We start from the raw sequence: 18541 nt of genomic DNA on the forward strand, positions 1-18541 counted from the left end.
TTAAATATCTTTCTAAGACTGCTGTGTACTTGTATGTTCATAAATCCTCCTTTTATGTATACATTTCTAGTTTAATCCTCCTGTGGTTCAGATACTCAGATTTCTTCTATGGGAAATAAAGGCTTTAGCTGACTGATTGTCTTTGATACATTTTTGAAGTTTTATATTGCTTTGAAAGGTACATCCTCTGTTTCATTATGATATCTGTATCTAAAAACATGGGAATGAGGATTCAATGTAGTTTCATATTATAAACAGACTTTTGCTCAGAATCTGCAGGAGGAAACTAATTTATATAAAAAAGGAAGAAAAACAATTTTATAGGACAATGTGATGTGGTTAATTTTTTAATGAAGTGGTTGTCTAGCTACTTGTCAAAAGTCAATGTTGGAGTGTTTTTGTCATGTGAACCTGACTGCTAAGAGTATGAAATAAATCCCTGAACTGAGATACTGGATGTTTACTTGTAAATAGATTAATCCTGCTGACTTTACTAGCACCAGAATATTACAGAACTGTGTCTCTCCAGGCATGGAAACGAGCCTGCTGCTCTTGTACTTTGCTGTGACAGCTTCAGTCTAAAATCTTTGTGTTGCTCATAGAAACACATTTGCAATTCCAGATACTGTTCTACTTATATCTGATAAATTCAGGATTTATGGTTTAATTTTCTGCAACAAGAGATGGTAAAATACCTTGGAGAAAAGGAAAGAATATTAAATTTCAGCCTAACAAGAAGCCTCTCTTCCTCTATGGGCTGCACTTTTATTTCTTTGAAAGTGGACACATCCTGAAAAGTGTCATTTGTTGGAGATTCCAACAAATCCTTATTGCACAATACTTTGGAAAATCTGGATCAAAAGAATCTAAAAAAAAAAATCAAATGCCAGTTCATTGATATATTAACCAGGCATTTTCTCTAATGAATATATGCAGTGGATGTGAAATAGAAATTATGTAAAATGCTGGGGAGTACAGAATTCGGTCTATGGATCAAAACCCACCATGTTCATGGGCATTGAGTATCAGCAAACCAGAACATTTGTGTCAACTCATTTTGAGAAGAAAAACTGGTAATTGCTCTCAAAGCCTGAGCTGATCTTGAGGTCAGTTACTGACTTCTTCACTATTACAGTAAAAACCCTAATTGTTTGGTTTATTTTATCCTTTGCGTGTCGGTCATGTTGGGTATTTAGTTTGATTTTTGTTAATTTTTTTTGGAGAGTGGTTAGTTGTTTGTTATGTGGTACTTGTAATTTTTTTAACACTCAGGACCTATAGATGAATTTTAGATTTCTAAGTTTTCAACATCTCATGAAATCTAGTTTTAAAATATTGGTAACATTTATAATGCCTTTCTTTACACTTAATTGTGTAAGTATACAAGAACATTTATGGGTTTTTAACTTCTAAAGGGTTACGTATGTCCTTATTTAATAAACATTTGTTTTACAGCTTAAAACAATCTTTGTAGAGAAAATAATAAAGTTGGAGGATGGAAAAAGAGCGTGTTGTTTTAGCAAGTGGACAAAAAAAAGTTGTAGATAGTCTTAATTTCTGTAGGGTTTATGTATGTAGATAATGACTGCTTGTCCATTTTGAGCAATACTGTTGAAGAACTCAGAAATTTCTTAGTAATAGCTTCATAAGGGGGCTAGCTTATCAATTAGTAACTTTGTACTTTCCATAGATGTTTTTTTTTTTTTAAAGTTAAAAAACTTAAATTATTAGGGTATCAATATTCCATATTTGGTATATTGTAATAACTTGAAATTGTCATTATCTAAGTCTGAAAGACTGAGAAATCTAAATATAAAATGGTATCTGTAAGTCCAAAAGATATAGACTAAAGTATCTTGAACTATAATATTAGGGATTTCCTCATATTCTCTCTATCTTGTATTATCTAAGGCTCTTTCACATCACCAGCTTTTGTTTGTATTTATAAATCTCATTCTTCACTTTACTTTTCCCTCTGCTTCTCGATTTTCCTCTTTTTATTTGCTTTCAGACTGTATATTAAAGCTCTCTCCCTACTGCTTTGGAAGAGCAGAATGTCTTAAAATGTTAGCATCAACTTTTCTGACAGAGATCTGGGATTTCATACAGAAATCTGGGATTTCAGTAACTTGGCTATAATCATATTTCTCTGTAACATGGCAAAGCATTTGGAGGATGTTCTGACAGTGGCTAACATCATGTAGCAATCACTTCACAGGTTTGGAAGCTCTGTATGAGAACTGGAATTCCCCTTTTCCTGAAACAGCAGCAGAACATCTCTCTTTGCTCACTGCAGCCTCTGCAGCAGCCCAGCGGCAGCTGCCAGGCCCCTGCTCAGACACCACAGCCTGGGGGCTCCTTGCCAGCCCTTGGTCTCTGTTCTCAGGTTCTCCCAGCTGGCTGGGATGCCAGTGGGTTGCCAACAGGGGAAACTGGGCCAACTGCTGTGAATGGATAGGCTGAAAAATTCCAAATGTTTTCAGAAGGATTTGAAAAGCAGTCTAGCACAGTAAGAAAATTTACCAGGGCTTCTGTCAGTGAAGGCTTCAACATCCTATATTATGCCAGAACTTCATTGTTCTCTGATTTACAGCAGGTATATCAGCTTTCATTTACATGCATCCTACATATTTATATGTATTTGCACACACGTTTATATATAATCTATATAATCCCTCCCTTCATGTATGTGTATATATATATGCATATATGTGTATATATATACTCTCATCTTGAAGTTTATTTTAGTACATACTCTGAGGATGTAAACATTTTTCCACAACTATTAAGTGAAAAAATGTGCTTTGAACCTACACCCAAAGCACTGAGAAAATTCAAAATGAATTTAAAAGTATTCTATTGACTGTGCAAGACACACAATATTGCTGACTACTATAAACTGTATAAAATTGCTGTCTGTATAAGTTAAATTCCAAGGATGTTTTGATGGCCCGTGACAGCAGGAAAATGGAAGTCCAGTGGCAGAAAACATTGTGCTTCCAAACAGATGTCAAGAAACTTTGCTAGTAATGTTATCCTACCTTTCTCTCAGAAGAAGCAGAACTACAATAAATTGTAATTGTCTCCATGAGTATCTGTGTAGAATGAACCATTGTGCAGAAATCATGGAATCAGTCGTCCTTAAACCTCATGTGGATCCAACCCTTCTAGCAAGAGCAGGGACATATCCCTCTAGTGTTTCTCCAAGCCCCATCCAGCCTGGCCTTGAGCCCTTCCAGGGATGGACATTCCACAGTACTTTTCACTGTGGTGAAAGCAGGAAGCTGAGGAACATCTGGCTGCTGCTGCAATCCTTTGGCAGTATGAGCTGGATGGAAAAATGCTGCTAAGCTGGTTATAGGGAGGATCTTTTGTCAGCCTTCTCATTTCTCTAGGAAAGAAAAAGTCAGCTTTGCTCCTGCTTATATCCAGCACAGCTTTGGTGTGCTCTGTAGAGCATTGTGATTTCAAGGTATGGGCTGTTGAATGTATAACTCAGAAGAATGTCCCACTGAGGAGTATTGGTCCCAAACGTATTGTAGTGCCTTGGTACTGTGGTTCATCTGCAGAGCATCCAAGCAAGCTGTGTGTGACAGCATTCGTGTCCCTTAGTATTTACTAAGAACAGAAGAAAAAACTCTATAACCACAGTAATTTGTAGTTTTGCTTCAGTTATTACATTTGTTATGGTTTGAGTACCTTTAAAGGATTGCTCAAGATCACTTAAGGGAGGCTACTGCATCAGCTCTGGCAGTTTTTTAGCTGATGAGAGTATATGTACTATTTTAGGTGCTAGCATCAGTTAGCCTCTCTAGATAGTTTATTGTTTCCTGGAGAAATTATTTTTTAGTGTGTCCCTTTGTTCACACAGAACAGCATTTCTTTCACATTTCACCATTTGTAGCTGCAGTGATCCATCTTACTGTAAAAGTGTACACTGATAGAATGCTTAACAATCTTTGCAGGCTGTCAGTGGTAATGATTTGCTCCATTTTGTCATAAGAATAAATTATCTTTCAGTGAGTTTCATGAAAAGGTAAGTTTAGCACAGCAGAGAATTTGCTGCAGGTAATGATACAGTGGTTTGCCCTGAAAAAAGTTATTTCTGTGGAAGATGTACCTATTTTCATAAGTTTTTGTAATTTTTTTTTTTAGCTATTTGATATTCTTGAAGTTCCTGAAATTCTCTTGCATTTGTGAAGGTATACATGCATTGTGTGAGAAATCTAATTTTCCAGAGAAAATAATACAATAGTGGAAGTGTAGAATGCTCTGTCTTGTGAACAGATAGTTTTATTTATTTTGGGGAGTGTGTTTGTGACCAGCAGTATTTCTTTTAGGTTCCATTGAAAATTGAGGACAAAAACCCTATTGATTCTCCTTCATGTATCATTAGTCTCTACTAAAATTCAGAATTGAACAGTGACCAAGTCCTTTAGAATCTAATGCTTAAATAAAATTTTGTTGTTTTGAAATTCTTCAAGGTTTAGGTAGGGAAAATTTTGTCTATAGAGAGAAATATTTTTAATCTTTGAATATGTTGTCTCTTAGTTCTTCCTTCATTTCCTGCATAATCTTTCATGTCTACTTTCTCATAGGAGACTCATGCATAAGGCTTTGGTTTGCAAAGTGCTTGAGAAGTTTGTTACAGTTTATTAATGATTTTTTTTGCAGTACAGTGCAAGAATCAGTGATGCTGTTAGGAGAAGAAAAACTGGATTTCAGAGAAGAGAAGGATCTCTCTTTCCATCCCCCTTATTTATTTTCATTGTTTTTAGGGAGATCCTGCCTTCGCTTCCTATATTTGTTTTTTCTTTCCTTCTTTCATTCAACATCAGATGTGTTAAGAACCCAGGTACTTCTCTGAATGTCTGCCAAGTCTACTAAATTACTCTTGTGCTCACAACAGAAGGCATTATGGCAGCTTTTGGAGAGTCAGCTGGAGAAGACTCTGTTGCTGCAATTTTTTCCTGTGGGATGCCAGGATGATGGAGTGTTCCATGCTACCACATAGAGCTATAAGCAGTTTGTGGTCTAATAATTATAGTACAGAATACTGAATGCACAAAGAAATGTCACTTTACAAAGTCGAATTGAAGCTTGTAGAACATGGAAGATTTTATTGCATCCTCTGTATTTTGAACTTAGATTTAAAAAAAGATTTATAGAATGATGTACTTGTCTATAAGTTTTCTTATACTGCTAAAGCTAAATGAAAAGCTAATGTTTTTTTCTGGGGCAGTAGCTTTTGTTTGGTTTTGGTTTAGTTTTTTGTTTTGTTGTGTTTTTAAATGGGCAGAGCAGTCCAGAAGTGTTTGAAGAACTAAATGGTCCTGTGTTTGATGAAATCATTCCTCATACTGCATCAGAAATTGCAGAAACCAGAAAATTGTTTTTGAAAAATAACAGAAATATATAAAAGCTGTATCCACTCCAATGGGTTAACAGCATAAAATAAAATGTGTTTGTGTATACCTCCAGTCTGAATTTCTTAACAATAGTACTGTGCTGGTTAAAAGCAGTGATAAATGAATCTTGCAGTTTTCACTTCTTACTTTAGCCTGTTCTTTATGATTTGTTTGCTGCTTCTCTTAATAGTCTACCAATTCCGAGAGTGAGTGTGCAACAAGAAATCTGCATCTGTGACTTACACTGCTGTTGAACCCTTGCATTTCTACTGAGTAGATTGATCCAGCCCTCTATCTTCTCACCTGTCAGCACAAACACACATCCTTACAGTGAATTTGTTTGAATTAACTTGTTAATATTATTAAACTCAGATCCCTTGCTGTTTCAGTTCACGCTGTGTGGATGCTTCTACAGACACAAAGAAGTGATCAACTGAATGATGAAATTGCTTCTTTTAGCAGCAAATTTATTAAAATGGTTGTTGATATTCCACTGCTTTTAAACTGTCAAAGATAAAAGCTGCTTCTGCAGCTGAAAATGATAAGTTGGAAGCCACATAGAAGAACTCATGATGGTGCCTTCAAGCACACTCAGCTCTAGGTACATGTCTTTCATATTTGGATATCTCAGTGCATGGAAGCTGCTGGGGGTTTAAGTTTGGAAAGATTTTCTGCTTTGATTTTTGGCTTGGAATTTTATTTGGAGACTGGTGTCTTGCAAAGTCAAAGTAGGTCTACTTGTCACAGTTTATGCCTCTTTCCAACTCCAATAATAGTCAGACAATTATGTGCAAAGGATATCAATTTGCTTGATTTCTTTATTTTTTTAAAGGTGATCTCCTGAGAGTTTCCTGCCTCCATTTGTAGTTCAAATATTTAATTTTTTTCTATTTTTTTTTTTTTTTTTACTGGGGAGGAGAATAGGAGGTTTACCAAGACTGGTAACCAAGTTTTCCTATGCTTACACATACATATATATAAAACCCCAAAATTGTTTATATGATAACCTCAGTTACACATTCATGTACATCTGGCCTATAGGAAAATGATTCAGAGCATGCGTGTCACACTCACCTCTTTTTTTCTATCAAAAGCTGCAAAAGCCAACACTGTTACTACAGTTGTCATTCCTGTAGCACTGAACTTAGGCCAGAACTCTTCAGTGTGCACTCCTGAATCCCCCAGGCAGATTAGATCCAGACTATATACAACTACATGGTATGATTTCTGTTCAGTTAGCTGGAAAGTATGATTAGAATTCCTGATGGCTTATCACTTCTGTGTTGGATGTAGAAGGGTAGATAAATAGGCATAGAATTTGAGTGGAGGAGACAGACTGTGATAGAAAAGCTGATGTAATAAAGCTAGTCTTCACAATTTTTGAACAAATTTGAAATGCTTTTAGGCTAGTGCTTGCAGTCATTGAGTTGACATAATCTATCTCTGAATCTTGATTTACTGTGGCATTGTACTATGGCATGGATTAGTTTCAGGCATATGTATTCAGTGTGGCCTTCCCATACCTGAGATGGACAGTCTGTAGGAACACAGGCACGTTCTCCTGAGTTTAAGTCACATCCTTGCAGCAAAGACAGACACATTGTAAAATGTGTGTCTCTTTCCAACTCCCTCGATTCTTTACCTCTCTGATATCCATCTCTGTTTGTTCCGCTTCCTCTGAGTTTCACCTCATTGCCCTTCAGCTTCTTCCCTCATTCATTGCAATTTTTTCCTGCTAGAGATCTAAGGGATTGTCTTGCTGTTGTGCCTGTTTTGCTCTTCTTTTGTGACCTCTATTTCTTCTGCTGCTGAAGCTAATGTTTCCCTTTGCTACTCACTGATGGGGTTGGTGCCCCTATCTCCTGGTTTCTCCTCTGATTCCGTTCTTTCCCTGCTGCTCAGCACAAGAAAAATTTGGAGTGGAAAGGCAGATAAGCAAGTAAACTGATCAATGACAATTTGAAAACCTTCCTCTCAACCCAGAACTCCCAAACTATGAATTTTGCTCCAGTGTGTCTGCCAAAATGAATTCTACAGGAAGATTCCTAAAAGAATGTAATAAAAAAAGCAAAGAAAGTAACCACCACAGGGACCTTCTATCATTGTATCTATTTCAACAGAACACTAGGTCTTGGCAGCTGTACTTCTAAAGCTTTCCTTGGGAATTAACTTTCTTTTATTCTCTCAAGAACGTTATGCCCTCAGGATAGGTACTACCACTGTGTAACACACTCCATGCAGCAATCCCATCCCAGGGAGAGATGTTATACTTCACTGAATGCTTCAGATATGTGTAGCAATACCTGTTTGCTGGACCAGTCATGCTGATAGGTTAGTAAGTGAAACAGAAGTTTATGCAGCTGCTGTTGGAACTTGCAGTTACTGAAACAACTATTGTGTTCAAGGACTGGGTTTTGTAGTGGAAGGAAAATTGCTTCTTTAAAACTTAAAATTAATATACAGAGCAAGCACAGTGATAAATATTTTGTTAGGGAGCAGCATGACATCTTTTGTGTGAGGTGATGGGTTTTCAGAATGAGGCTTAAGTAAACTGTCACTTGCAAATGGATCAATGGTGCTGCTTTATAAAGCAGTGAATTTGTTGCTGGGGAAGCTGTTTCATCTATTTTTTTTTTTTTTTTTTTTTTTTTTTTTTTTATTTTTTTTTTATTCTTTTCCTTGGGAGTTTCTAGGTGTGATCAGAAGTGATCCAGGGCAGACAGGCAATCAATTTTGTTGAGTGGTAAGATATGAGTGGAGTCAGTCTAACAGACTGTACATCAGGGGTTTAAGGAGCAATGCGGAAGAGCACCAAGTTCTTTAGAAAAGTCTCTCGTTTCTCAAGAGCAAACAGTGATGAGATCTCACAGTGCAAAGCTTTGTGACTGCAGTGGTACCACTGTTCTGTCCTAGCCCTTTCTATTGGAGGGAGTCCAAAATTGTGTAGATGTCTAGAAAAAACCTGGTAAAATCAGTCTGGCTTTGCTTTATGTTCTAGCAGAGAGACAGAATTTGACTGTAGTATTTCTAGTTATTAAGATCATGGAAATGGATTTGGGGTAACCTTTATGAAAACAATATTTTGAACACTTTGACTCAAGGGCTAGAAAACTAAGTACAGTAAGCTTGAAAAAAAAAAGCCCAAACCTGTAAAAATCTCAACCAGGTGTTAGCCTGTAAGACTTGAAGATCAGACTTTTTGGACTTGATTTCTCAGTGTTTGGTCATTTCTTTCATTGTTAAATAATCACTTTAAGAGTTACTGTATGCACGTGGTCATTTCCAGTGCTGTATTCTACTTTCCATCTTGCTTCATGATCTGCATGGTATTAGTAGCTTTTCATAAACTAATTCATTAGATGGATAAATATGTGGTTTTTATTAAACAATGGCAGAGGACATCGTGGTTTATATCTGCAGTTTATTCTTTGAAAAAATATGGCCGGATATTTCTTACAGTGAACTAGATGTAGACTGTTGGTTTGTAACAATCATACCATGTTTTAGAACAATCTCAATCAGAATCAGTGTTTGGTTTAGCTTTTAATATTCCTTATCTCAAAATTCCAAGAAAAGTAATGTGGGAAGCAGGTTATAAGAGGTAAGAAAGAAGGCATTGTATAGAAAAATAAAAATAAAACAAAAGAAAAATGGGCATTTTATTTTCATGATTAGACCAGAGTAACCTTTGGATTTTTTTTAATGTTCTAGGATAACTACTTTGCTATTGTTTTTGTTGTTGGTTTTTTTTCCTGGAATTTTTTTTCTGTATGATGCATGCATAGTGTTTAGGAGTAGCCACAGAAAAGAAAAAGATGATGAGCTGGAGAAGGCGACCTTTTTATAAGTTTTGATGTGACTACTTCTTTGTCTGATTATTAAAGCTTTAGGCCATACTTTTGAAGTGCCTACTACTTTTGAATATCCATTTTAATATTAAAGGAGCACTTAATTCTTAAGTCATATTCTGCACATAGTAAAATGTGACTCATCAAATTTGTTTCAAATTGGATATCTGCAATCAGTAATAATTTCTGAAATTTGATTAACCTTTCTATGATGAAAAACATGCTGGTCTCCTTTACCATTATTCTGTTCCCCCTAGAAGAAGCAAATCCAAGTGTTGAAAATAAAAGTATTTTTCTTATTCTTTATCCCAGTTTCTTATTGATTCTTCTCTTTGCTTTATCTTGGTAAAAAATGGAGGATGACTGGAACACCCAAAGGGATGAAATAATGATCTCGACAGGAAGTTTGTGAGCTTGGAGACACTGCTGTTACATAAATGTCTACTGTGGGACTGTATAAATCTCTGTGCCAGTGGAAACTGAAGCACTACAGTAGGCTTTGCTTGGTGCTAGTTCAATTTACAGATGTGGAGTAACCACAGTAGAAAGAGAAAATGATGAAATAATGGGATTTTTAAGCAAATGTTTATTCATGAAGTTTCCATTTTTCTGCTGGTACTGTCTGGCTGACTGGTCTCTCAGCAGGTTGTGTGAGGAACACCACATGGCACAAAACAGCAGTGGTGAGGCATCTGTTACAGTCACAAAAAAAGTTTCAAACATAACTCAACTGGAAAAAAATTTTGTAAAGACTTAATTGCTTTCACCAATTTTAATATAACAGAATAAACTTACTTACTGATGGCAGTAAGTTGTGTCTGCTTGATGCTACAGTAGGCTTTTTTGCTTAGGAAAGGATTTAAGAGAAGTGTTGTCCATACAAGAAGAGAACCTTGTTTAGTATCCTGTCCTGCAGGAACAATTTGGGATATAAGATACATGCAGTACTATGAATAACTTCCAGTATTAGTGGTCTTTGAAAACATACTGTTTTCATATCTCTTTCATTACTGACATGTGTCTGCAGAAATATTTTTAAGATTAATTTGGTCATTCTGAAGTATTGATTTTTGTGACTCAGAGAAACTATTCTCTGAGAGAACAGGACTATTCTCTGAGTCTGGTTTGAGTAAAATTAGATTATTAAGGACACGATAGAAAGTGAAAGGTTTATCTAATGGTTTGTCAGATATAGCAGTGTGTATTTTGCTCTTTCAATTATTAAGCTCCCACTTATTGAGCTGAACTATGGTATTCATAAGTAGAAAGAAAGATTATTTATGATACTTAAATGAGATAAATCTTGACATGATTTTTAGCATGTAGTGATGTTAGGTAGTTATCTATGTCTTGGATTATGTAAAGATAACATTACAGTGCTACTGTTAAAGAAGTGGAAATGCACTTAAAATTACACAAATTCAATAAAACATGTACCATGAGTTTGGTTAGGCAAATATCAGATAGTAAACTTGTAAGTTAACTTGGTGAAAGAAGAATTTGAATAAATTTTAGCTCTGTTCAAGAAAAAGTGTTTGAAATACCTTGTTTGGTGTGCCATATAAGTGAATTAAGCTTATTTATTTAATTTAGAAATTCTTACTTTTGACAATGGCCGCCTTTCTGGATACACAAATATTAAGAGCACTAAAAAATGAGAGGTGAGCACTTTGGCATGTAGCAGTACTGTAGAGACATCAGGCATGGTTTATCCTTTGCAGTGCAGCCAGCTTGCTCTTTCACATCCCTCATGGAAGGATGAAGTCTTTGGGATTTTGATCTGCGTTACAGCATCTTCTGAATAAGATGATGATCATTGTATTTTCTGTAATAAACTACAGGTATATCACTTTGCACAGCAGCAATACAATAATTTGGTTGGATTCTGCAGAAAATGTGTGTTCAAATGGCTGAGATCAGCTCTCTACACCAGGCAGAGAGAGCAGAGAGCCATCCTCTGCTGATTGATTGCAGGGTGTGACTGCTCCGAGCCAACGTCTGCATCACCACCATCCTAGTTCTCCCTTCACTGTGCTGAGCTATAGAAAATAGCTGAACAGGTTGCAAGCAACCCTGTGCGTATTGTTCTGCACTTGGGCAGGTGTTCTGTGTAAATGTTACCTTGTCCTGTTCTTCCATGCAAAGCAATTTCCCCCCCTGGTTGATGCACATCCTTGTTCCTTCCCGTTTTGCTCTTTAGCGAAATCCTTTTTAGTCATATTTGTGCTTGTGAGTACTCTGGTGGGTTCTCAAGTCTATGACAATTATGAATGAGCAGATGGCATTGCACACACTTTTAGTTTGAATGATAAACACTTACAAAGCCATTGTAGCATGAGTCTCCATGAAGCATAGCTACCTCCTCAGCAGGAAAATCAGTAATTTGGGCTTGTAAAGAAGCTGAAGTCAAACTTTAACTGTAAAGCGTGTTAGTATTTGAAGAAATTCCAAAGGCCTTGTGTGATGCTTAGCTACTTAAGCTACTAATTTTGACTTTTAAAAACATTTAATGGATTTTCTATCTCATTTTTCTACTCATTTTGAAAGACTTAAAATACTATAATGATGTCCCTTAAAACAAAACAACCTTCACAACAACAGCAACAAAAGAAGCCAACCATACATCCTCCCTCTTCCCTTCCCCCCCCTTATGTCTCTACTCTAGGCTACACAAGCTGTAAAAAACCAACAAAATAAAGTCTAGAATTTTGGATTTGAACAAGGATACACATAATGGCAACATGAACAAGTTCATTTTGTGAATATTCAGTCTTTCATAACAATATATGCTTAGCAGATAATGTCAGTAGAACAGAAAATTATCTCAGATTAATAAGTGCCTCCTGCTATTTAAATGTCAAAGAAAAGATGAAGATTTTATGCACAATAAAGGTTGAGGATATTTAAAATCCATTACATGGTGAGAAACAGTGGTCATTTTTGACAATTACTTTTACCATTTTTCTAACCACTTTGCAACAAACTGCTACCTGACCTCATTAAAATGCTTATTATAATACAATAAAGCACTGAAACACACTGTCCCTCTCGTTTTATAAGTAAAGAGTAAATGTGAAATAGACTATCAGAGACCTATTTCAAATAGACTTCAGTACTCTTGAGGTGTTCACTTAAACAAGCAATTTATGTAGACTGAAAAAATATTTTTAAAAAGGGTCAAAACTTACAGACCTTCAGATTTGTTTCCAAAGATCAGACATGAGCACAACCCAGTGGTACTTCTGCATGTGCTTGGCCATGTGCTTTCATTAGAAACAGAAATGCAATAGATTCCCTGGTTTCACAAATTTGTCTACACACTTGTATTTGCAAGGAACCTGTAACTACTTCTTTGCCACCTTGACTATTTTCTGCATTTTGTTAATTAGCACTTTATTCATCTCCAATAGTTATGTGACCCTTCCTGATCACTGAATCTACAACATGAGACTGTGAGAGGTATCCAGATGCTCCTGTATTACAGAGCCAAGATGCCTGGCCCTAGAATACCAAACAGGACACTAGCTGAGATATTTGACTCATTCCATAAGTCAAGTTATTTTCATAATTTTCAGGAAAAACACATCTTTGAAACATCTAGCTGATGTGCAAATAAATGACAGCAGGTGCAGAGAATTAACTAAACTTTTGTCTCCATTTAATGTTAAGGGTTTTTAAAAAGAACTGGTTATTTTTCCTTGCAGTATAGCCATCTCTTTTGTCCTTGAAATCCTGGTTATCTGATAGCCCACTCCCCATACTACCATGACTATGGGTAAAATATAGTGGGACACTTTTTGTTTGTACAAATGGGTATTAGATGAGGAAAAATTTTGTGGAAAAATCTTATTTTTTTTGCTTTGTTTGCATCCTCTGTTCAATCACCCAGCTCAGGAAATAGTATTTCTGTCTCTGGACTCTTTTACTTGATTTTTGAATCTATCTACACACTTAAAATATCCACAACATGTTGCTGGCAGATGAGTAAGAAAAAGGTCATGTGAAGGAAAGAAGAGGTCTTTTCTTAATCCCTTTCTGTACACTTTGTTATGCTCTGTGACAGTAAGATTTTATGCTTGCATTGCTTAATTCTTCATATTTGTCTTACTGCTCAGAAGAGTTAATGGGAATGTTTAGCATACCTAGGGATGCTAAAATCACATAAACCACAGGGATTTACCAGAGTGCTGTGTTAGTTGCATGCGTTGAGTCTTCAGTGTGACAGTGATGCATGTTTTGAGCTGATCAGTGATGCTTAATGTGTTAAACAGGCATATCTTGGAGAAGTTATACAGTCACACCAAATTCTAACATAATTAAGCAGGTCATATATCATATTTTGAAATGACTTTAAAGGGCAAACTGAATGACAGTGTTTTGTTTATGACCTTTTAACCTCGTCTGCAACAAATTAAATTTTGTCTACAGAAAATAAGTTTATAAATATGATGAATTGTCTAATGGCAAGAAAATCCATTAGGAAGTCTTGGATGTGTCTTGATAGCTTTGAAAGCTTTACAGCCATTTGGCATTATATCTGGTGAATTCATTTGTGTGTGTTCAGAAATGGAGGATGAACAAGAAGCCCTTAATTTGATCCCATTGTGAAGTATTGGATTCTGTGATTTCAGTCACCTCAGAGGATAAATTTGTGTATGCAAACTTGAACTGAAAAAGCCATCCTCAGTTCGTGTCACTGCCTCCATTTAGATGTAATTGGAAAGCACTTTTTTGCAAAGTAAATTATAAAGTCATAGATATTTGATGTTATTAAAAATAAGGCAGTCCTTTTCTAGCATTGCGTAGGGAAATTGGTGCTAATGGAAATTCCTCCCATTTCAATTCATTGCTATTATCATAGCAAATTCTTTCATGTATTCCTATCAGCAAATTTTCAAATTCCATTACAAAGTTATCACTGTCACAAGGAAATTATTCTAAAACATCATTACGGAATTGAAAATGTCTTTTAATTTCCAGCCTCTATTAGTTCAAGGTCCTTCAAAATTCCCTGAATCTTATAGTAGAATTGCTCTAACACTCTATTCAAAATTACAGAATAAACAATAAGAAAGGAAGGGCAGGCAGTGTCGTGGCAGGTGCAGAAACATCAGTTTACTCACAGAAAAAAAATACAGTAGATAATAGGGATTAGTGGGATTAAAAGATTAAGGTAAAAAAAGAAATGGGCAATGTTCCTTTCAAAGCTAACCACCTTGAGGTAGCCTCTGTTTCATTTCCAGGGCCATCTGCTCTGTGAAGGGTTCAGAAAAAGATGTATATTCCCTGTTGCCTTCAAATTGTAGGCAACCTGCAGAATGCGGTGCTCTGTACTAGAATACAAGTTTTATTTATCAAATCACAGTACTGAAACCTGAGAAAATTTGGATGGCTCCCCGGAGGAGGCAACTTGTCACCTGAGCAAATGTGAAACAGTTCTGGAACAAATTCTGATGTGAAGTACCAATGGAGTACTTGTAGCCTGACATTTCTTATGGGGTGAATGCTACAGACATATTTAACCAAACATTCATTTCAAGTTAAATATGGTTTTCAAAAGGAGGGGATTGGAGAACTTCCTCTGTTTCACTATAAAATTACAGGCTGGATAGCAAAAGTATCTTTAAAACTTACAAATTTAAATGAGACAGTACCACTGAAAGTAAGATCTAGGATTGTTTTTATGTGATGTTACTGTATGAAAACTAATTTATTGGACCAAAGAATAGGAAAATAGAATCTTATGAAATAAAAGATATAGTGCTATGATATTTTGAGCCAGTACTTAGAATCTTAGAATCATTTAGAATGTGGTTTAGCTAAAGAGAAATCGAGCATTTCATTAGCCTCACTGCAAGTCACTATTCATGTAACTAAAGATAAAAATTAAAAAGTGACCTTAAATATCAGCAGAAATTTCATGAGTATTGTTTCTTTAGTCTCTGATAACCTACAAGTGAACTAAAAATGGCACCAACTGTGTTAATTTGTTTTCTTACTTGAACACAATTTATGTTTTTTTTCTAAAATTTGTGTTTCCTTTATTTTGTGAAATAAAGTGTTAGGTATGAATCAAAAGAATGTCATAAATTATCCTCCTTTATCCCTATTATGTAAATGTAAAGATCACACCAATATTTTCTGCACAATCCCAATGGGCTTTGACATAATTGATAAAGAATTTAACTTTTCAAAAAGGACACTAGAAATATAACTACCTTAGTCCTTTTGTATCATCTTTTAAAAGCCATTAGTACATAAATGGTTTGATACACCTGGGAGTAGTAGGTACAAGCTTAGGCTGCCATGCAGGTTGAGCAGCTCCCATAGCAAGATGCAGCAGTGTAATAGCTGCTCTACAAATACCCTTTTGAATCATATAAAAGCAAAGTGAGTAGAGAGAGGAGTTGTTTTGATAGTAGTAGTATTTCTGCTCACTGGTTATATCCCTTCCCTGCATTTTGCAGAGTCCTAATATGAATTTTACTGTGCTACGTGTGTGTGTGAGAGCAGACTTGGCATGTGTTACTGCATCAGCAACTTCAGCATTTTATGTACGAATCTGTTCTTTAAAGTGCTCTGTCAGCTTTGAAATACATGACTCAGCAGTGTTCAAAGGAAAAAACTCAACCTTGTTGAACAGGCTTAATAATTATGAATTAAAATAATCTCAATTGTTGGCTTTTTACTGTTGGTGTGTTATGTGCTGTAAGCAGTGTAAGAAATCATTGTGAAAAATCCCTGAGAATATTCTAAACTGAAGAGTAACTTTGGCATTTCTTAACAGCAGGGCCTGAAGATGTCAGAGTCTAAAAGTAAAGCCTGGCTTCACCCCATGACTGGAACCCTCTTAGAAAGGGACTAGGATTGGTTATTTAGGCAAGTTTCATTGCTGTGAAATTTGTCATTTTTCCTTCTTTCTTATGGTATCATATTCATCTTTTCATGAATTGCATCATTTTAATGCATGCAAGAGTTTGTACTCCTCAAAGTGGGCTGCTCTGTGATGCAAGTGGTTGTAATAATATTTAAATTACGTGTAAGGTACCATATTTCAGCTGCTGATATGATCATTTATGACTAACCTATTACAATTTGTTAGCTCAGAACTGACCTTTTTCTTGTAAGCAAAGGGCACATTTTACAGCTTCCTGAACACGTCTTATCTACTTAGAAGGTTTTACAGAAAAGTAAGATGTAGTGACATTTAGTTTCATTCTAGTTCACTGCCATTAACCTCCTTCTACTGACTTTTACAGAGTCGTGTGTGGCACTTTATCAAGAGAGCACAAATTAAACTGCTCTGTGTTTCAGGCTGAAGCCTGTTACCCTGCTATATCTTACACAACTGCAAGATTTGAATACTTGGTGATAGACCAGTTCCAGCCTATGACACACCCTGACACAACCCCTTACAAAACACATCAAGGCAATGATCACGTTTCTTGATTACTCTGGAACATCATTCCTTTTGATATCTCTTGGCTTTCCATGAAGATTCTTTGCTGACTGGCCTACATCCATGTGCTTGCTTGTACACTGAGCAAGTGTACAAGCACACTTGTACACTTGATAGAAAACTGGTGTACATGGTTAGCTTCTTTTGAATATTCATGTTTCACTTGGTTTTCTTTTCTACTTTTGCTATGGTGTGCTATTTTGTATGCTCAGTGCTTTGCTTTGCATCCCTTGGATCAGCTCTGCTGTGAAGTGAACAAAGTATGGATTGTTTCTCTGAGCATATATACAGCCAGGCATTTTCTATATTTCTTCTGTGTTTACTGGATTTGGACATAAAATCTAAGGGATTTCACAGGCTGTTTGATACGTGTGGGAACGCACAGTCCAAAATGAGGTTTTCCTTTCAGTTAATTTAATGGTTTGAGTCTGTCAGATTTACTGAAAGATGGGTTCTACTGTGTAACAAAGGAATCATATCAGCCCTCCTCCACCCCCATGGTTAGCCTTCCTTGGATGTGTTCATTACACTGATAAATGATATCCAGCAGGGAACATTAGAAATGTTCCAGAGTAAGAGAAAATACAGAAAAAAACCACATAAGAAGCTGTCTGAAACAGATTGGGAGTTACCTCAAGTTTTAATTATTGCTTTGGATTGGTTTACTTTTCTAGTGCTGATACAAGTTGTCCAGTATTTGACAGTGTTGATGGATTTTGAAATAATAGCAGCAGTGGATAAAAATTCAATCCAAACATGAATTTTTCACTGCCAAATATGTATTAGTCCTTTCTTATTAGCACGCACTAATGTTTTACTGAATAAAAATGTTTCACATTTCAGTCTTATTCAGACAAAGAGCTTTTTGCTAAACAATTAATATGCAACGTGCAATACCATTCCCTGTGATGCATAAGAGCTTTCAGAGGACTGTCATTTTTTTTCAAACGTTTTTTTTCTGGCCTGTCAAGACATCTGGCTTGAAGTACTGTGAACTTGTCTTTAACAAAAAAACAAAACCAAAAAAACCACCAAAAAAATCCTGAATTTTCATTTTAATTCAGGCAATTAATTAAACTCATCTCTTTTGCCATGTGATGTAACATCGATTCTTGGGCCAAATTAGGTATGTATTGTGTATGTTTGATTTACTCAGAAAAAGGTTGCAAAGAGGTTTATTCTGTTTTCTGTTTCGGGGTTTTTTTGGTTGGTTGGTTGTTTTTTGTGTTTTTTTTTTTCATTTGGTTTGGGTTTTTTGTTTGTTTTTTTCCCCAGCTGGGCTATGGGATGTGTGTAACTGTCAATGTCCTTAGCATGTTTCTTTTTTACCCATAGAAGACTTTTTCAGTGAACACAGTTATTGGCTGCTTTAGAGGATAAATTCATACTGCTTTTTCAAAAGATAAGCCCAGCAAGTACGAGAATAATATAAAGAGCACTGAAGATAAAAAACCTGAGAACGTGTATGGCAGCATCTATGGTTTTTTATTCCAGAGAAACAGAGTTTAGTAGTGTGTAAGTGATGCAAATGCAACATTAACTAAGGAAGACAGGGATAGGTTTAATTGTGTGTATTTGTCACTTTAAGTATTTTGTGTCAGTAAGAGAATGGAGCCTTGGTTTCTAAAGATCTATATTGAAGCAGAAGTTCTTTATTTATGTACATCAGAGGAAAGAGATGGATTTCTATGGCAGCATTTATTTGCTTCCTTTTGAAGAGGGACAAAGTCCTTCCATTCATTTTGCATGAGATTTTTGCTTTCTACAGTGCTGTCTTAAAAACAAGATTGCAGCACTTTGATATGTACCTGAAATCATTTTGCACA

Source organism: Heliangelus exortis, chromosome 14 (assembly GCF_036169615.1).
Source record: "Heliangelus exortis chromosome 14, bHelExo1.hap1, whole genome shotgun sequence".
In the NCBI taxonomy this organism is placed as follows: Eukaryota; Metazoa; Chordata; class Aves; order Apodiformes; family Trochilidae; genus Heliangelus; species Heliangelus exortis.